At 35.0% G+C, this 27,813-nt stretch overlaps 1 long non-coding RNA gene across 1 annotated transcript in view; it reads left to right on the top strand.

Annotated features, from left to right (window-relative positions):
• The window catches only part of LOC124365759, a 99,049-nt gene that overhangs the window by 25,234 nt on the left and 46,002 nt on the right, over nt 1-27,813 (top strand). Inside the window, exon 2 of the long non-coding RNA XR_006922742.1 lies at nt 6,988-7,124. This is a non-coding gene — a long non-coding RNA (uncharacterized LOC124365759). The remainder of the gene's footprint in view (nt 1-6,987; nt 7,125-27,813) is intronic.

Genomic DNA, 27,813 nt, shown 5'->3' with positions numbered 1-27,813 from the left:
GGATACTAACGTTGAGCGTTCACTCAGAATAATGTGTTGTAATTGAATTAATAAAGGTTAATTTATAAAATGAGCACTTACTATTACTGTTAATATAATATCCTTATATAGGACACCTTCAAAGGTATTTTTGTATTATTTAATTGATTCGTCCAATTTTAAATACTGTACCTACCCTATGCCTACACTATTAATGTAAGCTTAACATTTACTAAACAAATGACTACCTCTGTCCGCAGGGGTTTATTGCATGGTAACATGACCTTTATGCTTTTATAATGGGTAAAATGAGAAGGCTTATCATGACTTACAGTATATTGGCATGTTTGTAGTGTATTGCTTTAACGATAATTTGCCTTGGACATGTTAAAGTCATATTAATTTTACGTTGACTGTATCTAAAAGTTTTGAAACAAGCTTAATGTGTAGAGATAGAGATTGCAAAGTAAAATTATAGATTTATTCACAATTTGGTATATTTTATTGGCAGTCAATGAGCTGTGGCGATGATATGATATAGATTTTAAGGCAAGAGTTTGTGAATTTGGAAACTCAAAAACAGATCCACGACTTATTAGAGGATTCGTTTTACTTACAATTCAAATATTTCAGTTATACGCAATATTCTTATTCTACTGATATGGAAGAAAAGGATTGTTATATATATATATATATATATATATATATATATATATATATATGTGTGTGTGTGTGTGTGTGTGTGTGTGTGTGTGTGTGTGTGTAAATTTAAAATAACAAAATATTCCTAGGAATGATACTGACCAAAATTCCAGTACTATGGTCAGTTTGAAAGAAATCTATGAATAGAGTTGTAAAGTAACATAGTTCAGAATTTCTCAGTTTATTGGTCAACATGCTTCACTCCTTGACGTCTGCACCAATAGTTACAATCATAATTAATCATACTACAATATATATATATATATATATATATATATATATATATATATATATATATATATATATAAACGTATGACCACACTTTGTTTCATCTTATCAAGGAAGATTCCAATTTGTATGCTTATAAATTAATTATGAAACTTAAAATTCCCGAAATATAATGTGCAATATCTTTCATAAGTGTTGCATTAGAATAGAATCAAAGCCTTAAGATCGTTTATTTATCAATTGCTTTAGCTGACTCAACACATCAGCTACACTTGTAGGATCAGTGTAAAATGAATGAACTGTTGAAGTGTGTGTGAGTATAAGAGGCTTGCTTGGTACCCGTGTGACTGTGTGGTGGATTGACCTTGATTGTCAGCGCTCGTATCAGCTGACTGCACTACCATCAAATGTTTGTTTCCTCAACAAGACTTCCGTCAGATAACCTCACTTTTCCTATTACGGTATTTGTGTTCCTTCCTAGAAGATTGTTAATTATCTTCCACTGTTGAGCATTGATACCATTATATTCAGCAAACTAAAGTGAATAAAATTGGTTTTCCAAGCCACGGTAATATGAGGAAAACGTTAAGAAGGTTCAGTCAAATAACGCTAATATGAGAAAAACTTAAACAATGTGCGGTTAAATGAGGGCCTTTTTAAGAAATGCATAGAAAATAATAAGTATACTCTGAAAAAGACGAAAATGACAAGAGTACATTAGTAAAATTACTGAAACGAATACTACGTGGTGTACAAATATCAGGAATGTGTATTCAAACAACAAGAATAATAATTTTTTGAATTCCAAAAATGAACACACTAAGGGCATCATTGACAACTTTAGGAATGTCTGCTGAGGAAGGTGTGTAACGTCATTCAGCATCTTGAAGTTAGGTTATTATACGTCGGGCACCAATATTTCACCAGAGCAGCTCCTCATACTCATCGTACTTGTGTAGTACATGGGGATGACAGTAGGGAGGGGGCAGAGCCCAGGCACTGACCGCTTCATCCCACACCTGCCAGGGTACACGATTCCTTTCCCTCCCAAATTGGATAATTCACGCGGTCCTGCGATAAATACATGTTGACAGAAAGGGTATCATTAGTAGTGACGTGATAGTGACGGACTATACCGGCTGTTACCACTGCACCCCTCCCCTACCCCCAACATCAACCATGAGCTTAGACCAGCTAGTAAACATTACATAGTTAACGTTTATACACGTGAAGTCCCCAGTTGAGGAGAATCGTCTATTGATCTAACCGCTCATGACGTAACTGGTTTGAAATATACGACCTGCAAGACGGTTTTCCCAAGGGTCATGAGAGTTCAGAACACCATTCAGGATAATGACATAAAGGTCTTTGATTTTACAAGAGAAATATACTCGTACATCGCACCCATTATGAGGCTGAAACACCGCGAGTTAATAACAGTTATGTAAGGAGTTTCGTAGATCATGCTAAAAAGTTTGCTAGAGGTTTTATCCCATTTGCACTTTAAGTATCTACCTCAGTTTGCAAAAATATAAGTGATCTCCAACCCGCGAAATCCCTCCGATAATTTAGTAAGAATCTTCTGAAGGCACATGAAAAGCGACTCGAAACAGAGCATCAACGTCTGCACAGGTAGATGTTTTGCTGAGAGAAGCTTTTAATTAGTTGTGAAGGTCTTTTGTCATTTTCATCTTAGATCAAACACGAACAATAAGCTAATCTAATCCATCAAACATATGATTGTTTAGCTACATAACATCAATCACACAGATGATGTTTAGCTAAATAAAACATCCATCACACATATTATTGTTTACCTACATAACAAATCCAATTTTGAAGAGCTTTTTTTGAATTCAAGAAACTTAGTTCCTATGGAAGAAGCAACCTGAAAGTTATGAGAAATTGTTAAACAATCATGTGTTTAACAATTACTGTATAACTTTTAAGGGGAGATGTACGCCTATATTGTAAAAAAAAAATCAATATTTTTTTTTTTTTATATTTTTATCTTAAAGTATAGATTTTTCTGAGTTTCAGTGATATATAATACATATATATTTGGGTTATATTTATATGCTAAAAAAAAAATTATAAACATGCTAGTCGGCGCACGGATCCGTGGTCAGACGTATCGAAAACGTTCTGAACGATAGGATATTGTTTTGAGCATTTTAATATACATAACTTGCACTTTTTAATATTACTCTTTTTCTTTTTACTCTTTGGTTTAGTTTACTTCTTATATTTGTTGGCTTTGGGTAGCTTGTTAGTTGTTTGTAACCTTTAGTGTGTTTTGTCAGCTGGTATTTGTTTTGTTTAGTGTTTGTTTACATTTGAAATAGATCTCAGTTATTGATACCATTTGTGTTTTAGAATAACAAATATGCCTCGATCAACTAAGATAACAAAGAAAAAACATTTCCGGGGTAATCAGTATGCTCGGATATCGTCAGGTAATGTAAATAGTTCAGCTGCAGTTAGTGAATTACGTGAAAGTGTTGGAAGTGCCTCGTCCTACTCCTTTTTTCTGCCTCAAGAAGGAAAATATAGTACCGGTATATTACCAAACACTTTAGACACAGTTGGTCACAATAATGTAATTGTAAGTATGAATATTTTGTGTCAAGCTTTGGTTCATGCTACTGTGTGTAAATATTGTAAAGTAGAAAAATTCTTTGAGCTTGAAAGAAGACGAAGCTGCAAGAGAAGGCCTAGCTTGCAAACTATTTGTTGAATGTAGTAACTGTAATAATAAGTATTATTTTTTGGTCATCAGAAAAAAACTAATGGCTTTTATGACGTGAACGTCAGATCAGTATATGGTCTGAGATCAATAGGGAAAGGATCAATATCCGGAAAACCACTTTTCGGTATCCTTGATTTACCTAACCCTCCTAAGAGATTTGAACGCTACAATCCTTTGTTTATTAGGTCAGTAGAGAAAGTAGCAACACAATCAATGATTGATGCTACAGAAGAGGCAGTGGCATTGAATGAGTCTGAAGATGGTAGTGTGAGCAGAGACATAAGTGTTGGTTTAGACGGTACATGGCAAAGACGTGGGTTTTCGTCTTTGAACGGTGTAGTGTCGGTTTCAAGTTTTGACTGTAGTAAAATTTTAGATACAGAAGTACTTACCAAATACTGCCATACATGCAAATCAATCAAAAACCCAAAACCTCATTTTTGTGATAAGAATTTTGACGGGTCAAGTGGAGCTATGGAAGTTGCAGGAGCTAAGGCTGTGTTTGCTCGTTCAGAAATGACTAGAAAAGTAAGATACAAATATTACCTGGGAGATGGTGATTCCAAAGGGTTTCAAAACAGTAGTAAATTCTGAACCATATGGCCCAAATTTTCATATTGAAAAACTGGAATGTGTTGGGCACGTTCAGAAAAGAATGGGGGGGTCGACTTAGAAAGTTACGGAGAGAAATGAAGGGGAAAGTATTGAGAGTGATGGATTGAAAATTGGTGGAAAGAAAGGAAGATTGACTGATGCAGCTATAGACTCCCTCCAAAATTATTATGGCCTAGCAATAAGAAGAAATACAGACAATTTAGAGAAGATGAAAAAAGATATATGGGCCATATACTTTCACAAATTGGTCAACTGACGAGAATCCACAACATAATCTCTGCGATGACTCGTGGTGTAAATATAAGAAATGCATAAAAGAAAATGAAACTTATGAGCATAAAAATTCATTAGATAAAGCTGTGATGGATGCATCAAACCAACTTTCCAAGCATTGGCTTCACCAGACCTGCTTAAAAAATGTCTCCATGGTCAAACACAGAATTGTAAACGAAAGTTTTAATTCTGTGTTGTGGAGCGTATACCTAAATTAAATTTTGTAGGCCTGCAAACACTAAGATTTGGTGTTTTTGACAGTATTATTACTTTTAATGAAGGAAGTCAAGGCAGAAATATATAGAATATATAGAGAATATATATATAGAAAGACCAGAATATATAGGCAGAATTATAAAGTGGATATTATATCAGTAATTGGTAATCATCCATTAATACATTAATAACACTGTAGGATTGGAAGGAAATTTGAAAAACAGTACAGGACATTGTCAAAAGGACTATGCATCCTGTTTTTGAAGCTCTACATAGATGGTGAAATGTGTAAAAATCATGTCATAAAGGTCTTGGAAATTGCAATTTTAAGACAAAAACAGCCAAACATCGTAATTAATAATGGTCCTGTAACATATTTTGTTAAATATTAAGTGATTGTGTAATAAATATAAAAATGTATAGGTATTATATTTTCTGGATGTATTTGTTATAAGTATACATTTGACCCAAAAGGAGATTAACCTCGTCAGTGATATGACAAAGGCTAAAAAGTCGAAGGCATCATCTAGCTTTTGTTGCTCTACGTAGTGTTCAAACTTCAAATAAAACAGTATTAGTTGAGAAACAGAGTATAAAATGTGATTTTCTCAAACCGTTGCTCGAACCGTTTAAAAAACTTCTGCTCATCGGCGATAATGCCAGTTTAAGTTGATCCTTATGACTGAGGGTTAATTTTCCACTAGATTAGGCCTGTTTGATCAAGGGACCCAATCATTTGAAATTTAGCAGCGTAAAGAAAGAGTTTATCGAGGGCCAACGTTCTCCCTTCTTTCTCATTAACAGAATAAATTGGCTTAGAGGAATACACATTTCAGACACAGCGCAACGCCGGGTTTTCTTTCGAAACTAACTCCTGTTGTTTATGCTTATTGAACACATTTTAATAGATTATTGCTTATCAATTGGAGAATATTTTACTGTAGAAAATGTCCCACGCAATGTTAATTTATAATTTGTGTGAATTGATTAATATCTATTGGTCTTTTTTACGAGTATCTGTTATGCATCTTCATATAATAATTAGTATCATGGAATTTCCAGCCTCAAACTAAGTTTGAAAGTAGATTTGTGTTAATATAATTTTGGAGTTAAAATTTAAGAAGGCTGGATTTTTAAATACATATATTTTACTATCTTCGTATAACCTTAGGAATTACAACATTGCTTCTAAAAAAATAACAATGATAAATTTTATTTATTGACCCTTGACGGTGATCAATAAATAAAAAATGTATCGATCACCTTTTGTATTTCCTGCCCTTCACTACTACACGCTTACCTTGATGTTATGCCTATATGAATACGATATTAAAGTAGTCAAACCGGAAATCATATTTATTTAAACATTTTAAAATTCCACTAACTAAATTGACGTTCTCAAAATAATAAAACCATATTAATTTAGAACAGCACGTACTTTTTATGTGTGATAAACAAAAGTCTGCTTACTTTACGGTCGTAGTTGATATTACTTTTTACAACAATTTTGCTTTTAAAATCGTAAATTTGTTATATTCAATGTTTAAAATGCTATTTTGTAACTCCCTTGCTTTTTAAAGGTCATTATTCAGAGTGTCCCAGAACTATCTACCGTCCTCTACCAATACATGAGATTATTCCTAGAACTTGCGAAAACTCAATAATAACCCTATATTATGACCACAGTTCAACAATGTAATGTTATAATCAGCTGATTAGTGCAGGTAACATTAAAACGGTTGATTGTTATGACTCACAAAAAATTAAAGCATATTGACAGTGTCGATATAATTTATTTGTCGGCTTTCAGAAACGATTTGTAATTCAATTGCATAAACTAAACTGTAATAACTGCGATTGTTCATCATATGCTTTTTTAAAGATATTTACGCATACAGACTTTAAGAAGTCATCATTTTGAAAATAGATGGAATATTATTATTTTCTATAATTAGGCATTTACTTTACAAAGGTATGTATCAAATTTTTAAATTATTACAACATGCCATTCTCAAATAAAAATAGTGAAGTGAAAAAAGGTAAATAGGTGTTGTTCGGATAATTATTGATATTTCGAAAGTTTTTAATATGATTTTTTTGTTTACCCTATCTGTAGTGCAGGAAATAATACCTGCAAAAGTTGGTAGAGAGCTCTGGGACACCCTGTGTGTTTTATAATATATGAAAAATAGACTAACATTTTTTAAATAATTCTTGTGTTATAGGTATCTGATGAAGATTTATTCACGCAATGGCAGCACACCAGATCTTCAATTCATTAATGAAGATCATCAACATGCCGCTATGCCGCCATCCTGTTCTAACAAGTGACCTTATAAAAGCCTTATGTCAAGGATTTGAGGTAACATATAATTTATTAGCATGATTGTTAATTTACGTTCACGTCAAAATATTCAAGGATGTTTGCGAAGATAGAATTTCGCTCTAATTTTATTTTCACAGACCAGTACAAGAAAATTATATATACTTTAAAAAGAATTCTATAAATAAATAACATTACAGACCTTACCACTTGGCCTTATTTTAATCATTGTATTTTAAATAAACTACGTTTGAACCTTTTACATAATTCTAATATATGAGGAGCTAAAGGATTCCTGAACGACACATTTTCAGGAGGGATAGGCTACCGGTACACAAAAATTGTAGTTGGAAACCTATAGTTCAAACTAATATCTACCATAACATAAAATGTGAAATGGAATGATCCCGATCGATATATTTAATAAAACTATGTTTATTGGATATTTCTGAGGGTCGCCATCATTGTTTGGACTTTTACTAAATATCCCTTTTTCTCCTTGAAAGTGATTAGTTATTAGTTTACGAAATAATTTCAAACGTTTAATTAATGACATAAGTAGTGATTCGTCACTGGTCCGAAATCTACACATTTTGTAACCATTTGTAATCCAGATTTTTAATTAGAATATTCAGCAAGAATTGTGATTAAGTGTAAAATTAACTTTTAAACACACAACCTTAAAATACCCAGAATCTCTTAAACATTTTGTAATTAGACTGCACATGGCTTCAGATTCGAAAAATATAGCGCTAACATGTTAGAAGTGGATTTTCAAAACAAGGTGTAATGTTCCTCAATTCAATATTTAGTTTCTTTTGGAAAATGTAATTTGAAGAGGTGAAGTTTTTCCGTAAAGCAGAGCTCTGAGAAACAAATTTCATACTCAACATCCTCTTGTCTCAACATTGCTCCGAGGAAGTAACATCTACGATTACATCAAGCATTCCAGTTTAAACCACGAATCAATAACGAATAGGAATGTCGTAAATTACAGTAGCTGTTGTCGTACCATCTCACCGATGTCGTCGCAATCACGCAAGCCAGATCTGCACGGTACATGGACGTCCGGTAACTCGACGCTATCAGTTTACCGCATCTGCCCGCCACTAGGCGACCGGAAACCCCCGGTTTTTCTCATATTTGTAAACTCGGTGTAGGACACCACCGGAGAATAATTAGGTGGGGCAGCATAATCGAGCAGGCACAGCAACATGGCGGACCTCAAACATGGTTGACACCCGATCTTATCTCCTAATAACGTGTTCCAGCCCGGCGAACATTTCTGTGCCAACGGACTACCCCCGGAAGACTACAGTGTGTCTGCTATAGGAACGAATTCACTCGCTCGAAAACTACAAAATTTGTGAAATAAATTTTTCGAAAATGTCATACTTTACAATTAGCTTAATTGGTTCCTATTTGTGCCCCCCGTAATGAGAGAGTCCCGATAAACCTCGGATTCCAGAGACCTGGTTCCATCCTTCCCCAGATAAGGTGTAGGTTTGATAAGAAGGCGTCGCGTGCGCCACGCTATGGGCGGGGTCTGGACTCGGCGATTGTTGTACCCAAGGGGCCGCCGCGCCGGCACGGTGTGGGCCTCGCTACTGTACGGCACGGCGCGGTGACGGTGAATTGTCACAAAGTAATTATTGTTTGCTCTTTAACTGGTCAGATCTGATTTCATGTTTTATACCTAACAGCAAGGATTCTTTCTTTTTATATAGTAGGTTTTGTGTAAAAGTTGGAATTATTTCAATATTATTTGATTGTTTATTTAATGTTTGTAAATGTCAAATGTATGTTATAATACAATAAACGGACATTTTTATTTGGATTTTTTCGTCCTTCTAGACTGTTTACTTGATGTTATCAGTATATTAGGTAATGAATTACAAATCTATTGGTTAAAATTGTATTTGCCTTCTTTTAAAAAACTCGAATTTCTTCTAGATCCATCTGAACAATTCCAGTCTCAGAATTCTATTGAAAAAAATATTTTTTAAATAAAAAGCTAAATTATTAATCATCAAACTTAGTTTAAATATTTTTAGGGGTCTAAACTATTACGTTTTAATGTTTGGTTCCCAAAATAATAAAATTTTGATATTTTCTTAGATAAATTGTTCTTATAATAAGTCTTTTGAGTAATTAAGTTGGGAACTAAATGCGAGATAAAGAAACCAATGTAATATGCCACATGGGTTTTAAGGAAATTAGAAATAATTTAAAGACGATATAGGCTACAGTATTTTATTTAGTTAATTATATAACTACACATCGTTCAGTGAAACAAGAAATCAGTAACACTACGTTTCGAGATCTGCAATCTGATCTCTTCTGCAGGTAAAGAACTAACCTAATACATAATTACAAACTAGATTAAAATAAGCAAATCTTACCAAAGCGTTGTGGCACGCCTAGGTCAGGAATCACATTGTGAATCACACACATGTGGCCACATATAAGGGTAATATTTATAATATGGTTTTAGGCTCCACTCAATGTTTCCAATGTATTTGTTGGGAAAGCAGCACTCTTTACCTGGAGATTACCTTGTCTGAGAAATCTCCAGTATGATATACCGTAGGCTAGAGAGGACACTTGATAACTCTGTTTCATCAAAACATGAGCTTTCGCAAATGCAACATACGTAGTTCAACATCTCAAACCATAAATGCAACACTTAATATTAACTATTGTACAAATACGACACACGTGACTATTTAATTTTTTATTATTTTGAACATTAATTTCCAAATTGAACGTCCACAACTTGTACAACATTAAACCTTTTATTTTTCATTACAGATATAAAAATTAGTTTTAATGTTAGAGCTAACGCCTAGGATCGAGAAATATGTAAAATAGTTTATTTATTATTTAGTTATTGTGTATTATTAGCCTGCAATACGATATATTTCATCAGAAAGTCCAGCAATAAACTGAAAAAAAACATATTTATCATTCAATACTGAAGAATTATTGTTCCAATAAATTCAAACGAGTGCAAAGGATGTTTGCTTGAAAATATTTTTAATTTTTATTTAAAAGATCCACTCTGTGTTTTAAAATGCATTATTTATTCATTATAACTAAATAGAATAATAATTTTAAAGAATGTCTAATAAAACAATCTTTATCGACATTCTTTCTTATGCGATTGTCAAAACAAACTTTTCCGAAAACATCCAGAGACATGTAAATATTGCAAGAAAACAAAATCGATGGACTCCGACTCAACAACCACGACAGCTTCTATAACTTGTCAAATAAATCTGGTGTTGTTTATAGTTACAAGCGATTCTGTCAAAACTTTGGCGGAACACAATTTCCCCGAGTGGTCCAACGCCGCTTGCCGGACTTCCGCCGCGCCCGAGTGACTCATCACACGGCCCGTCTCCTACAAGTTCACGTGTTTACTAAGTCCTCTTTCAAGAAATCCTTTTTTGATGTCCTTAAATCGCTAGTAGTGATCAGTGGTGCCTCTACACCGAAAATCTCACCGTTGTAAAGTATGTTAAGATCGTGCAATGGATGTCTGATTTTGGTGATGTTTTTTAACTATGGTTCATATTAAATAAAAAAACATTTTTCCTAAACAATACAAGCGATTCTGTCAAAACTTTGGCGGAACACAATTTCCCCGAGTGGCCCACCGCCGCTTGCCGGACTTCCTTTAAATCTTTTTTTAAATTCCATGATTTTGTTGGGATTAAAAGTAGTACGTATCTTATAATAAGGCCCACAGAAAAACTGTTGAATACAAGAGTATGAAATATTTATAGTATCTATATGAAAGATGACAGAAGGTTACATGCGTAATCATATAGTAAATAATTACCGTAGGTTGTAGTTTATTAAAACAATAATTTACTTAAATTTCATTTCTACATTATTTTTATTAAAGAAAAAACGTATAAATTATTAAAACATGTATTCTAAAAAATGCCTTATATAAAACGTGGAAAAATGCGTTTTTTCCAGTTATTTTCCTTGGGCCTGGTTACATATTTACTACGCCTTAAGTTCTATAGGAGTGGTAAAAACGTTTAAAATATTTTTCTGTTTCCAGTGAAGTATTACAGAGAATTGAGTCAGAAATTTAAAAAATATTAGTCCAACCAAATTATGATTCCGTCACATTTATGTGTGTTCCTGAGTCTTCTCTCCTGTTCTATTCCTGTTCCATTTGTTAAGAATATTTGTCAGAAGGCATATACAGTATATAATTGTATACTGTATATATGTGTATTACTAATATTACACTACCGTAGTTATTCATCAGAGGATAAGTGATTAATGTGACCAATGACGATAAACCGATACAAGAGAGTGTCAGAAAGTGCGTGCTGCCCTTTCAGCTTTTGATCCCAAAATCAATAGAATTGTTTCTTGGCCCAAGAGGAACCTATGTACCAAATTTCAGGTCTCTAGTACCTTTCTGTCAAGAGTTATCGTTCAGACGGACATACAACGACATGAGTTTAAGGACGATCTGTCGGAATATTGATAAAAATAGGGAAATTGTCGCATTTAGAATTTTATCCTGTAGGCAGCAATTCACGATTGCATATGCCAGGTTCTCTAGTTTTAATTTGTACTCAAAACTTCCAAAAGCTGTGTCTCTAACAGGAAGTGATGGTACAGTGAAGGATGTCCGTCACACGAGAGAGCAGAGCATCGATATGCGCTGGCGACGTCCCTCAGGAGCAGGGAACAGGCAAATAGGACATTATGGGTAGACGCGCACTTAGGCTGCATTAACATGTCAAGGAAAGAAGGAATAATACTCGTGCTCTCCTGGGAGCTCCACGCCAACCCCTTCTTACTGCCAGCCCGGCCTCGTGCTGTCATGTAGGGGAAACAGAAACATTACCGAACGTACATTCGAGATTGTAATAAACAGAGTTCACGACATGTATATAAAACATTAACGAATTGGGGAGAAAACAAAAATATGTGAAACTCTCGACATTTTGTTCGAATTCGCAGTATTTAAAGAAATTCCAACTATCTGGCAGTTTATGAAGTTACTAGAACTCTTTATAAATATTTATTACAACTTTCTGTGAAGGTTCATTTAGAATCGGTACCGTCAAGATTTCAAAATCTACACCATTATAATATATAATGATACTGTTTAATGCAATGAACATTCTATGTAATATACGATATTAAAATAATACTTATTTATCCACACCAAATGAATAGAAAATACTTACAGATTAGTGTTAATATCAACTTCAGCGATTCTTAACTATAGTTACAGTGACTTAAAAGCAACGTCTATTTCTAAAAGAACAGTTAAATTTCCGAGTTAGCAATTTAGTCACTTGTCAGTAGAATTTAGGTAGCTATCGACAGAGCTCTAATAAATATAAAAATAGTCAATCTCCTATTAGACTATACGCTCCAAGATTTGCTTGTTAGGCTGAACGAAGATTCAGTTTTCAATCACACCTTTCCCTTAGAACCAATCCATAAAATCACTATCAAATATAATAAATAACCTTTTACTAACAAAGCTTTCAGAAAAATGTTGTTGTTGCCTTTTCTCTGGGGCTCTGCCTTTTCGACTTTAAAGTGTTCAGCACCATGTTTACGGCAACAGCGATTGAATATCCATATCAAATTTGGATAAGATTGGTCCAATAATATAAGGCTCTGATAACTCGCTTGGTTCACCGTATCCATCCCACTACTTTACCCACATTGGACATATTTTACCTTGGGATCGATCCGTACAGTAATTAGTTAAAAAAAACGTGTTTCCTGACATTTAATTTTGCCTTCTCTCTCAATATATCATAACGTCAGTGACATTTATAAACCCATAATTGGATGCACACACCTGGAACTAATAGTATAAGCACAATTTGGTATCTTCTTATTTCAACACCCTCATTCTAATTGTTATGTTTAGCACAAAAATTGCACAGTATTTCACAGGCAACAGAACACGATACAAATTAAAAATGTAAGATAAGGTTAGGGCATAAGTGACTAAAAGAGAATTTGTATTCAACTTATGCATGTGATGGTGTACAGACTATGTTTGTCGTTCACGACAAAACAACTAATTAACTCAGAGCTCGAGTACGTAAAGGTACTCCAATTGTAAAGCATTAACAGGAAATACTTCCTTAAAAGCACAGCCAGCAGGTTGTTGTGACCTAAGAGGTATTTTGAGAATTATTTTACTTCGTACTGCGATTCTTAAGAGAATACGACGCCGCATGTCAAATTAAATTGGAAGAAACAAGTCTCTCGTGTAACCTTAATTATTATAACCGTCGTACAGCAAAACAGAATTGTAATTTAATCTGCCAAAGTAAAGTAATCCCCGTGGTGAAAACCGCTCTTAAGTAACCTCAAAAAGGAGGAGCGAGTGTGTAACGCGGAATTTCAAAGGGTTTAAGTTCTCGTCGGTCGGATCGAGCGGGTGGGGCGGGAGTTGTTTACATGACGGGGTTAAGAACGCGCTACAAGATGAACAAGTGAACACGGTCCCGGTTTCTCAAGTAGCAAAAATTACACATCATTGTTATATTTTAACAAGGTTTCCGCCCCCGGCGGTAGCGGTACAAGAGGCTTCTTGAAGGGAAACATCCGCCCCAGGCCTCCCCCGTACACGCGGAGTCGGCTCTAATTATTCCTGCTACCTTAAGAACGCCGTGTTGTAATGCGGACAGATAGACAGACGACCGGACGGTTTGTACAGTTCTCTCTCTGAGAGGTCAGTGACGATCCCCGAGGCTGTCGATCTATTATACCCTTTGTCAACAGCAAAGGGAGCTCGGGTTTGTGAATAAAACACGTCTCAACTTGGATCCCGGTTTTTGTCCGCAGAAAACAACACAAAGCTGTATCGAGGACGAATCATTCGTCCTTTTCTCCTTGTCGATCCCGAGTACCTTTGTTTTATCCGGAACTTTTTTCTAATCGCGTGTAAAGCTGGTGGTTTTGCTTCCTTTATTCCTCAGGATAAAATGTATAAATAATTCAGAATATTTTTTGCTATGCTCAAACAGCTTTTATACATTTGAATGAATAAATAATTTTATTTTGACATACGAAAACATGTCTAAAATAACTAAGTAGTTGGAAATTTAAATTGTTAGACTATGTTTGAAAAGTATTTCTTTAAATATTAAAATATACGAAGCCCTTAAACCAGCATATATTTTTTACTATCAACGTTTTACAAACAAATACAATTCCCATATAAAAAAATTTATTTTGATAGATTTGTATCCGTGGTTTAGGACAAAACAAAATATAGAATCTAGTACAAATTTCAATAACTTATATTGTTGTCAATCTAGTGTTTTTGCTGAAGATACAGAGTGGCCTGTAAATCCAATATTCATTGTGCAGCCATACAGAAAAAGGCATCCCAGATAACATCTTTTAATTATTAATAATTAACAATTACCATTGCAATAAGTGCCCAAATTACCACAGATTTATAATAACTGGCATGTAATGATAATAATAAACTACGGTATAATAAGTGTAATTGATAACAACTAAGTTAAGAACTTTCTACTATCGCATTTCAAAACACTGTATTTTGTCATGGGGTTTTAGGTAATTACATTTAAACAGTGACATATTTTTCAACTCTCATTTAATCATTAAATGGATTCAAAATACACAAATGAAATGTATATTTTAGTCCGTATGCAATATTGTAAGCAGGAGACACGACGGCTTATAACAAGAGTACAACAAGCTGTGAAATATACACATCCTTATTTTAATTTGGATTCTGCTTTGGACAGTTTTGTCTATACTCCGTGTATGGCCCTCTATCTTTTTTACTTTTAAATGTTTTTGTGATAAAAACATTTACGTTTGGTGAATGTTTTTTGGGCCTAAATTAACATTGTTTGCGGAATAATTGTCCACCTATCTAAGAGGGGAACGCGGAGCGACCTAAAATAAGAAGAAGAAGGGTTAAAATTAATGATTTCTATGTCAAACATATTTAAAATGGCAATATATTTGAGTGCACTTCAAAAATATGGTCAAACATTTTACTCCACTAATTATGAACAAATTTGTGTTCAAAGAATTCGAAGACCAGCATAGTTCTTTTAGATTTTGGACCTATTTTAACCATCCAAAAATTAAACTAGAGAAAATATTTTTATTTCAGTAACATAATTTAAACACCCCTATTTAGCTCCTGCCCTGTATTTGATAATAGTGTAGCATAAATACAGTTGAGAACTGTAGGTATTTTGTGTTATCTTGAAATGCGTCCAAAGAACAAACGTTGAATATAGTATGTACATGAAATATTATTGCACGTTAATATATTTTTATATTCATATGAAAAACGATTTACTTATTGTTAATTATTTACAATTTACATATAAAACATTCATGTTAAGTTACAATTCATATAAAATTTTATTTCCGTCAGCCATAATCCGTTAAAAATATACATACGGTAAAAAGTTAATGTTATTCCTTCAGCTTAGAAGCAAAATGACTAGTTTTATCTATCGTTTTAAATTATTAGTGAATCTGCAAGTTTTAAAAGTATATGAACTAAACCAAACACTGTTTTTAACACTGTATCCAAAGCACTGATCCATTACCACTCATACGATTCACATCCTTCCTACCAGTTCCACATCCCCAACCATTCCTGAGGTAACCATCTACGAATCTTAAGATGAATCTAATCTCTACACCTCATCCCGTCTCGCTTGAACACTTCCGGAAATTTAGGATCACCAAAAGGCATTACATCGCACCCTTACCTGGACCATAGCTGCTGTATTAGTTAAGATTTTTCAAGGATTTGAGGAATACATTTGTCTACGTTGTGTAATTAGTTGTTATTGGCCTAACGTCAGACAGACAGATTCACATAATATATACGAAAGCCTGTCAGTTAGGTAAACGGGATGGACAGCGGTGGGTTATATCTAAAACATTTCAATGCAAGATTCATTTTTAAGATGTTTTTCTACTTTTATAATACCAACTAAACTGAACTACCAAATTCATTGTTTGTACGATCTTGTTACTAATACTTGTGGTGTAGACGTGCCTGGCTCACGTAGTTCCCGCAGATCTGGTAGTCTTCTTGTTAGACCCAATCGAGTTCACAATGTTGTCTCCGTGAACGACAAAAAACGTTAGGACCAAAGTGATAAGGAAGTATTCACTCTGAGACAACCGGTTTCCGAACCTATAGAGACGGTTCACAACGAACGAAAAGACATTTTAGCCCTTGATTCAGAGACAGTGGGATTATGTAGCTTGCAAACAATTTAACGCTTCTCTGCCCACTCTTTGTTTGGTTGTCAATCATTAACACACAGCCCTTCTGTTCTTCTGCAGCCCACATCAGATTTACGGCGTCCGTTGCCAGCGGTGAACAACCACTCTTCTGTGGAAGTCCAGAAAATATCCAGATAAATGATGTCATCTCGCATGAAACAATTGTTTGCGATCACCGAGTATTCTGTGACAGACACAGAAAGTTATGGGAACAACAGATTAGAGTGCGGTTCGACGGCTAAGTCTAGTATCACCTACATGATGTCACAATATTACTAGACAAGTTAATTAACTCGAATATTCAAAAGGTAAACAATTTTAGTACTATTATCACCCACTCCCAGCAACCACGGAAAAAATAGAAACAGAAGTGTTAATGGAACCATGCTATGCGATTGTCAGTCCTAGTATCACGTTCATGAACACAAACGGAACACTAGCGAACTCTGCTGACTGGCCCTAGTTTCAGTGGGACGTCTAGGTTTGGATTGTCTTTGGCACGTGGAAACAACCGTGGCACTGTACTTACAAGGAAGAAAACTCAAATGTCGAGGTTTTAATTTATAATATAGTACATTAACTCCAGATCACAATGTAAACCGAGTATTAAAAAGGGTAATTAGTCAGTTCGGGTAAGGTGGCCGAAACATTGTAATGTGCTGCGTGATTTATCACCAAGAGAATGTTTTGTGGGCGCAAAAATGGCGCGGTAAAAGTGATCAACAAAGATGTAAGACAATCTATCATGGCGCTGTTTTACCCGGCAAAAACGTTAGGCAAAGTTGTCCCCCGCTTTTTGTTGCACAATGCTTATAAGGGCATGCAAAAAGCGTCACTGCGACATCCATTAAAAGTAAACCGAGTCGTCCATAATTAATGGGGTAATGGATGATCTATCAATCATGTCATTAACAGACTAAGGGTCGCCCGATCCCTCCCTCCTGCCATCCCTCGGCCGCCGCCCGTCTCGCACTTTTAACAATATCCTCTATTGTCACCAACTTTTCTCCACTCTGGGATTTTAACTGCATGTTTATTCTCTCGCTTCCCTTGAGCTTTATGTAATGACTTGTGTTATTATTAAAACAAATCCGTAAGGTCTCTGATGTAATTTTGGTTTTAAGTGTATTCTGCCGTTCAGATGTGAACATATACTGTTACTGTAGACTGTAATTATTTGAATATTATTATACGTTTTATTCATAGAAACGCCAATTTAAAGGAGACCTCAATTACTGTTACTCAAACGGAAGTTAAAGATTCAGTAGGCCATAATTTAATATAATATGTAAATGTCTACAAAGTTATACCAATATATAATATGTGATAATTGCATGTAAACAAACAGAAAAATAAGAATCCTTTGTGAAATCTGTCAGGCTACACCTGATTTAAGCGTTCTTCAGGTGAGTTCAATTTGTGCAAAATATTTTTTGGATATTATGTATTTTTACCGAGCCTTCTAATTTCTTTTATGAATTCCAACTGTAAATGCATAATTTATTTTAAGGCACTCATCAAACTGCAAATAAAATTCTCAAACTATGTTAAAATACCATTCTAATGAAGTTATGGAAATACGTAGTCTATCAGCGTAAGAAGAACGTTCTATAAAGTTTTCTTTCCGTAATGTTATGTAACGAAGGAACACTGTCGGAAGTCTTCAAGAAATAAAATATCTCTTTAACAGATTCCTCTGTATACTCCGTGGTAAACTACTTTCCTATGTGACGTGCTAGTTGGGATAATTGACTTGCTCACCTTTCCTCGGATACATGGCGTCGTGCTGTTCCTTAACTCATTAGAAAGGGCCTTTAATTTTATTAAACACCTTTAGTGTCAAAAGGAATAGTAAAAACTCTCTTCGGCACCTTTGCTCTGTCCAAAAGTGTCCCTAATTGAATAACAAAAACCTCAACAAACTGGACGATCGCCGGGTGGTATGGAGGGCAGGTGGCAGCGGCAGTCTTGGCAGTAATCCACCGGTGCAGCTGACGGTGCGGGAGTGCTCACCGGTAGCACCGGTCACCGGGCAATTAACCGGTGCGGGATTAATGAGAGGCTGATAACACTGATAAGGTGCGTGTGGAGCAATTAACACGTGGAGTGGTGCCATTCATTCAGCCTCCAGCGGCCACCAATGAAGGCGAGCTACTGCCAGCGCTCCGGCAAAAAAAGTCCCAAGTCTCGCTTGTCTTGTAAATAAAATTGTGTACTTTCCTAATTTGGTAACTTTTGGCAAGCCTTTTCTCTCTGGAGACATTAATCTTCAAAACCATTAATTATTCAACAAGGAACAAGATACGTCACTTTTTGGAATTGTAATTTCAAAATAATTCTAATCTTGGAATATCGTGGTCTTAAGTGGTACTTTCCTGAGCCAATTTAACCTTAACTACCTAACAATCGTTCATTTCATCCAAATTTATTTCATGTGAATTTCTACCTATAAAATATATGGTTTGTCTGTTAGATTTGGAAGTAGTTTTCTACACGCAAAAACTATTGGTATATCAACAATATCCGAAAATTAACAATCATGGTGTTTAATTGCCTCTTACATTTTTTTATATTTTTTTGATAGGACTAATCCTTCAATACTGCAGAAATCTGGCACAAAACCTGCACGTTTTCCAAAGTAAACTTCATCCACAAACTTCCTTTCAGGCTTCCTTCCTGTTTACCTTTAGAGACTCGGGTATTGTTAAGGTTTGAATGACATTTGAATTTCTATCACTGACGCAGCACACACTCCGTCATCCTGGGGTGATGTTCAGGTTCCAGATATTCCAAGGAAGCCTTTTGTCCGCTCGATATTCGAAACAATAATTTCCAAAAGGTATTGAAATATCTGAATGTAACTCGGTGTACCTCAGCGTGGTATTTCGGGCAAGAAGCCACTCCGGAATCCAGCCGGGAGCAACTGTCTTTTGGAACAAGATTATTGTGGGACTTCGATGACTACAGTAACCCACAACAAAGAAAGGAATTGCAGCTAATAGCCATTCAGCTGCTGAATTACAGCCTAATTAAAACAATTCTACTCTCTCTTTCTCTCTCTTCCCATCTTCCTCGGCATTGTTCGCCGCGACGTGACGCCACACGGAGTTGCAGTGCAACTGGAGCCTTTTAATTAGCGTTGTATCAAAAATCAGTGGTTTGACATTTCTATAGGCGGTGTCTGCGGCTTTGTCTGTCGGGACGGGCCTGGCCAGGGTAGTCGAGAACTAGTCGGCAGGTGCTGGGCAGCTGCCGGGGTCGTCACTTCATCAGTCAAACTACGTCAAAACAAATCCTCCAGCTCACGCCTCAAAGTCCTTCCTAACTTCCTTTCACCTCTTCTGTTTACAGACATACAGACAATGGGGTCTGAAATTTGGGTCAATCCAAAAGGGTTGTAGCAGATTATCGTAATCTCTTACAACCTTTATAGTATAAGTTGATCCACGGATCTTTCTAAACCAACGAAATTCGACGATAAAGACGTTCTTTTAGTATTCACATACGAACTTTTTATTTCTGGGTGGTTATGAAGTAGGCTGAACAATTATTTGAAGAAAGTTGATAAATCAATCTATACAGGGTGTATTAGACCTTTGCCACTACGTATATCGGTCAAGCGAATTGAAAAATAAACTTTGTCTAACCGTAACCCCATACTTTTATCCCCATAGCAATTAGAAATTGTATATCTTTCATATTCATATTGAAACACTTTACAAAATGGGAATAAAAGAATTTTACTCGAGAAATGTTAGAAGTGAGGTGTCACTTGAGCATCTTGTTGCTCAACTCTTTCTTTCCTCATATTTCTCTAATTTTTTTAAGATTCTAAAGAATCCTTTTATATGTTAATATTGTTGGTATTCGAGTACCTTCCGCTTTTTTTCAGTGATGGAATATAAATAATGCTTTAGTCATTTGAAACAAATTACTTACTACAAAAATCGAATTGAAACTAATTTTCTAACGATTTAGTAACGTGTTAACAGCGCCACGACTTGGGCATTCACGTCTACATTTCATCGAAATAACTATAAATATGAATTGCAAAACATAGAAAAAAGGCATTCAATAGATCTGCATGAGCAATCATAAACTTTAATGCTGTAAGGTCAAATTAATTAAGTGCGTCAATATTGTATTTCTTTTCAATTTTTCTTTGCCTTATCTCTAGCCAACCCGTGTCCTGGTTTGTTCCTTTCCAGTGTTTTTCCTTACCTGCGCTCCTGATATTGTAGGCATACCTACCCACCCTTATTGCACCCCCTATTTTATTGCCTGTGCCTACCCTTAAAATGTCATTCTGCTTATTAAGGGATTACAACTTGTATAAAGCTTGCATTTCCATCTGGATCCAATCTTATCACAATTTAATGAACTAATCATAGTGCCAAAGTACAATTTAAATTACTAAACAAATTGCTCTTTTACTTTTTCGCAACTAAAGAGAATAACGTGCTCATTTTCAATTAATACAAAAATATCAATCCCGTTTTTTTTTTCAAAATTTGGTCATTTAAATTTTAAACAAGTAACTTAGGTATCTGTTTTGAAACTGTGAATAGTTAAATTACTTTTTTTTAAACCACAACTATCTTTAATGACCTCAATTACAATAGAATGTCGGTAACTTCCAGCCACAAAATGGCGGGAGTGCCGACAGATGTTTATTCACACGGGTAAATAAAAGTAAATCGTATTTTGTATCGCAACAAAAACAAAAGTTTGTCGCCAGTTCCAGTTGTCAGCTGCTTGGCCAAGTGAGAGAACAAGCTTCTCAATCCGATAGGAACACTCTGGGCTCTCTTTGTTTTGTCTCTTGTCTCACGAATTTTCTGTCGATCATAATATGAGTATTGGCAGACTTCTCTGCTTAAAATCGTTCTGTTGTCTGTATAGTTCCAAAGGAATTTAAAATAAAGCTTGTGAATTTATTCAGTCTTGGTACTCTAATAGAGTTGAAGCTTTAATTGGAATGATGGATGATAAATTACAATTAATAAATAATTATACAAGTTTCAGAATTCTCACTAAATAGCTTCCAATTGCCATTTACTAATAGACAGAATAGCCCAAATACAAATGGAGCCAGTGGAAAAAATTAACGACTGTGTTTTCAGCTGAAAGGTGTGTATTGGATGCAACTATTAAAATTCAGTTTTATTTAAAGATATGGGCTCTATCAAAATATTTGAAACATGGTATTTTGCAGCATTTCAACGTGAACGTTGCAAATTTTAGGAGAAACGTTTTCAGGTGTCTCTCTTTAGTAGAAAACATGTTTTACTTGTATTTTTTTATCAGGATACGCTACATTGTATTCATAAAATTTGATAAGATCAAACAAGTTTGTATGATACATTATTAGAAACAAAAATACAAACTAAGCAAAAGTGTAATCATTATTTAGTTGTTTTGAGTAGTACCTATCAACGGTTGAATGAACATAAAAATGTGTATATGTCCATAGTAGTTTGCATATCAATAACAACTGTTAAACACAATATTAGATTTAAAATGCTATAGACTACATACAACATTTTTTAACCTCTGTATTAATGTTTGTTACGTTTCATTTAATTAGATTTTACATTTGAATAGCACCTAATTTAACAACATAAAAATGTAGTGTTAAATTTGCTCCATTCAGTAGGACAAATTTTTGTTTAAAATGTATATTGCAAAGAGGATTCAGTCTGTATGATTTCTGTCGTATATTTAAAACCTATAATTTTTATTTGGACGCGATCAAAATAGTAATATTCACATCAGCAACACAGCGTCTGTCATTGTAATTTATGACAAATGTTTGTTCACAATGTTATGAACAAAGTAGTGACATAATATAACACACTGAATGGACAGAGAGATGGGCGAGTCCTGCGCCTGTACCTCTCAGATATTATTCTGCACTTCCAGGTTTGATTCAGTAAGCTGAGCTCGAATCTGCAGAGACCCAGGCGTGGCGTGACGCTGCGCGCACCTCATGCCTCCTCTAATGATACAGGCCTCCCATAAATCGAAACAATTTGCCCCGAGCTCCTGTAAGTGGTGCTTACGGATGTTTTATATTCGGTGAACGTCCATATAAATAGCTCGGCAAGCGTTAAAGGTGAAGCCTGTTACAAGTATGTCGCCGTAAATTTCGCAAATGGCTTTATAAATGGTTCTCAATTTCAATTTACCCCGGAATATTCCCTACATTCTGTACACATAAATGAGTAGGTTAACACAGTACGTTATGCCCCCCGCACGTTTCCGCGCTTAGCGCCTGAAGTATTGCCTCATACCTTCGCTCCTAAGCTTTGATACAGCGCAGCGCAGCGCCCGACGTGTTCAGTGTTGCTGTCTGTACTCGTGCGACCGCCCTTTCCACTCCACACAAGCTTTCTCCTACAAACTAATGCTTTCCATTCCATAATAATCACGGTTTGAACTATGATGGGTAACAAGTTTAAAATTCAGGAAGGTGATGCTCCAACATAAAATAATTGTCATTCCTGCATATTAAAAGTTTAACTATAACTATTTTTCCATGTGAAGCTAATGCTCTTTTAATTACATCTGTAATTAAAATTTTATATAATACCTTAGAGAATAGAAATAAATCCGAGTCATATCCGGTGTAACTAACGATTCTAGTGGCATCAAGTCGTAGTTACCTTTCATAACCTATGAAGACTGACTATAATGCGACCTTTCTTCTGCTAGACGAACCTACTCGGCCGAGACTAGAAAGTGATCCGGCCTAGAGCACTGTTTGCTGTACGTTCCAATGTGTTATATCTTATCAGCTTCATCTTGTATTCTCTCTCTGAATTCTTTAAGGTCTCAAACTCAGGTTTCTTATTTCTTATATCAATCTATGTAAAATCATTAGCCTTTGTATAAACTTAGACCTATGTTCCAGTATCACAATGACTGCGATGGACCCAGCTTACTGTTATTCCGGTTGTCTTCAGGTTGGTACATGGCTAGAGTCGCAGTGAAGGTGGTATACTACTAGTTGTAATGCAGAGTTAGGCCTACATGTTTGTGAATATTTACTTTTATCTCTTTGAACTCCAATGTTATATTAATAGACGTCCAAATTTTCCCCCTAAAACGCCAGTGACCTATTTTTAAGATTTATAAAAATCATTCGTTTTCAAGAAAAAAAATCACACTTTTTTTTAAATAAGACTTGGTTTGTAGTGCTCGTTGGGCAGTTATATTTATAATGTCGTTTTTCTCCTCTTATAAGCCTCAGCTTAGCTGTGTCGGCTTCGATGTACAATCGTTTATTTTTTAAGTACACACACACTGTTTCGTGTCCCTCCCCGGGATTTGAACCCGTGATCTCTCAGTTAGAGAGCCGAGACTATAACCATTAGTCTACGGAGGAGGACCAAATCGTTCTTATGGTTATACATTTTTTGACTGAGCATTAGGGACGCTCATCACTTAAAAAGCAGGAAACGTTTCATTTTTATCTGCTTTATACCTCGAGAACGATCTGGCATTCGACTTTATATGAAGCTTCATTTTGATATAAGCAACATCGAGTTCGATGATGGTGCATTTCAGTCTATGGTATTTGGCTGAGTATTTGCAAATATTTTTACATTGGCCTTATGAGTAACAATGAGGGCAACGAGAAAATTGCAGAATGTATAAGTTGGTAATACAATCACATGACATTGTAATATGTGCCACATGCAGCCTAACTATCCGAAAAATATCTCCAAAAATGTTTAACTGGCAAAATTCCTTTTTTGTCAGTCAAAGGAAATACAAATTTATGTTTTTTGTTGTGGGTTTCTACATGTCCATCTGTCTGTTCCGAGCACATGAATAACTTGAATGTATGAAATTACTTGAAATGTTGGATGCAACCTCAACGGAGCCCGTAACGCTTGTAATGTACACCTATTTACACTTTAGTTATAGGCTCTATTAAACATCAACCCATTTATGAAATATATATTTATTGTGTTCTTATCGTAAAATTCACACAGCATTAAACAATTGCTTAAAAGTTTTAAGTTCTTTTGGCTTTTAAAATATTTAAATAACTCAAATATAAGTTTATACATTGTATAATCGTACGCTTTCTGAACATAAGCATGAAAAATTACAACTATATACTTCGCGCTTCTTAAGAGGGCGTCCGCCCAAATGTATGTATCTTTTGTTTAAATTGCGTGCAACCATTAATTATGAATGAAAAGTCATCATGTAGCTAAATGTACAACCTTTAAGGAAAACTCAATTAATATTTTTCGTTTTAGAAGAAAATGTAGTTCAGTGGTATTGAGTACCATTGACCTGAGACAGAGCCATTGAACTCCCTGTTAAGTAAAACTTGTTGATTAAATTTAAAACCTGCTACTGGAGACAATGGTATGTCGAATTTCTTCCGTGGGGTGGGAGACCAAATAAATTATTCAATTTAGCCAAAGAAGGCTTGCGAAGGGTTGTCGCTGGTGGTGTAATACCAGGAGTGGTGGAGGGTTGGTGGTAGCCAAGGGCGGCAGAGCAAAGGACAAAAGTAATCTGTTAATTGGGAGTCTGGGCAGGGCCGTCCGTCCGTCTGTCTGTGGCGCGTCGGAGCAGAAAATTAAAAAGCTGACAGGGCTGCAGGACTTGTGGGCCACTGATAACAGGATTGTAAGGACACCGACACAGGACACGTCGTGTATTGTTGCTGCTCTCCCCTCCTGCTTGTACCGTACACGGGGTGACGGAAAATAACACAATGTCACTCAAGAAATGTTTTTAATTTGACAGGGAAACTTGTATTGTAACTCTCGAAAGTTAGTTATGTACTACCGATACAAGGGCAAGATTGAAACGGTTAAACAACTATAATTAATTTTGTCAAATCTTCTTTTCTTACTGTATATATAATTATTCAAATTACGTAAATTTTGTGTATACCTTACCAAGTAACTTTTTAGCAGTTAAATCTACATATTGAATTATAATGTATTTAAAATAATATATTATCTCAATTTTACAACCATTCTAAGATTTTAAATGAGTTATTTTAAATCTAGATTTGAATTAAAATACTTGTGCGATTTCGATTCATTCTCCTGATTCTTTACTTCCTATATTTTAAAATGTTTAGTTATTAGTCCAAACACGCGGATGCATAATATAAACCCAATGAACAGAAGGACCCGAGAGAACGATGAGCAATCCAGCAAAGTACCAATGTGTCACATGTGTTGGTAACCTACTGAAAAATATCATATGATTGTATTTAATTTGTTTATTCCGCATTTTATCGTAGTCTTCATCGTTTCCACAAGGCCAACGTAACAATGTTTGAATTTTATGTTTTCCCCAATAACTTTGACTTCTTCACCCCAATATCAATTTCTCTTTGGAATAAAAAGAACTTACTGTAGGCACACAGTTTCAAATCTCTAGGAACTTTCTGTCACGGACGAACAGCTGACAACGACACCATTTTAAGAAGCACCTGTCGGAACCTTAAATACTTAAGCTTGTTTCAACGAAAGTCTGAATATTGTGGATAGCACGTAATTAAATTAAATGTAACAAGTTAATTTTTTAACAACATTTTATTTTCTATCTTAAATATAAAGACATTTTCGTAATTACAATATCCTAATAATACTGTTTAGGGTGAACAAGAGTGCTTGTTAGATACGACTCGTCATGTACTGTACACCGTGCGTGTTATCCATGCAAATGAACATGTGCGCGATAGTATAACAATAATTACTAGCACCGTATCAGCAGCCGGACAGGGTAGTAGATTGTAATGTACTCGTAGCACTGTAATAGGGGCAGACAATTGTAATAAAGTGTAACTACGACACAGATCACTGATATTACACACAACGACGGGTCGTCCTGTTGGTTTTCCTGACCGGCCTACATGATTATGTCTACCGCGCGCCGTGGCCACCAATTCACAGGATGATTATCAAATTATCGGTCCTCAGACTAACAGTGGCCGGTAGACCCCGTGTACTTGTACCCCTCGGGCACTCGTCTCGTTAACATGCAATAATATGGAAATAGTATTATGTAAGTACAAGATAAAAGAAGTGCGTTAGGACTCAGCTGTAGTGAAACTTCTCTGAGCTTCAGCCGATAACAACTTCAAACTCTTATACGCATCTATTTTTAGTATTGGAACTAGGGAGAATGTCTCGTTTCAAATATACAATTAACATGCATCAAAACTCTTTATTATTTTTCTTGTAAATCGTATATTTTTTAATATTTGAGCAACTTAGTTCAAAAATTATAAAATGATCTTTCTGAATAACTATAAAAATTATTGAAAACCCAAAAATTATCTTGATACGTATTAATTATATTTCTAAAATAAGACATCTACTACAATTGGGATAAATATAAGATCGTAAAACTATTGGAGTTTAACACTGTTTTTATGATGCTAAAATCAGGATTTCCACCAGTACAGCCAGCTATGAAATAATCTTTTATATACAGATTCAAACTTAAAAAAAATTGTTTGAGTGACAAATAAAACCAAACATTTCATAGACACGTCGTTGACAGTAAAATACTCAATTCAAAGAACACTAATCATAAGTAGGCCTACTTACAAATCTCACATTTATCTGAACTTTTTATAGTTTTTCTAATTTAAAAACCGATCTTTGAAGCGAGGGTCTTTATCCACATTTTTTTAATATTTGAAAACGTATTGAAATATGTAATCTCTGCGTTGAATCCGAATTAGAACTGAATCTCCAGACATCTATTTTAAAGAAGAGGATATCGCTAATATTGTTTTCACTCAAATGCTTTCATCATAAATTATTCTTATTGCAGTTCTTGTAATAATGAGTAATACCACGAGCAACAATGCGATATCCATCATTTGTATGCTTACACTCTACCCTAACGCTGACAGGCGATGTATCTATTCAATGATATGATATTGATGTTTTATTATCAATTCATGTCGCGGGCGGGGGGGGGAGGGCTCTAAACTTTTTTATCCATCCGTTTTAGTATTTTAAATTTGCATCGATCACAAACACCCCTTCTTCTAGTTAACCCTAGTTAATCGCCTTTTGTGATTGGAATTTTGAAATTTAAAGTTAAATTTAGCAATTTCTTATAATCAGTCTAGAAAACTGTTGTGCGATAAGGAAAAATTACTTTTTACTGTATCTATATGAAAATGAGAGAAGGGAAAATGAACATGGTTTGTCTGTAGAAAAAAACGTAATTTTAATGAGTATTTGTTTTTGACAATGGAAGGATTGTGAAGGAAACAGGATTTTCCTGAAATTTGCCATCGTTTAGTGATACAAACTTTTCAGTGATAGAATGTGTATCACTGAACGAAGGCAAGTGTCCGGAAAAAATCCTGTTTCCTTCACAAGTCTAGTACATACTGCAAAACATGAAACTTTCTTACATTATA

Source organism: Homalodisca vitripennis, chromosome 1 (genome assembly GCF_021130785.1).
Source record: "Homalodisca vitripennis isolate AUS2020 chromosome 1, UT_GWSS_2.1, whole genome shotgun sequence".
NCBI classification, from domain to species: Eukaryota; Metazoa; Arthropoda; class Insecta; order Hemiptera; family Cicadellidae; genus Homalodisca; species Homalodisca vitripennis.
Note: the sequence above shows the minus strand (reverse complement) of the source record. Positions and strands in the feature narration are given on the sequence as shown.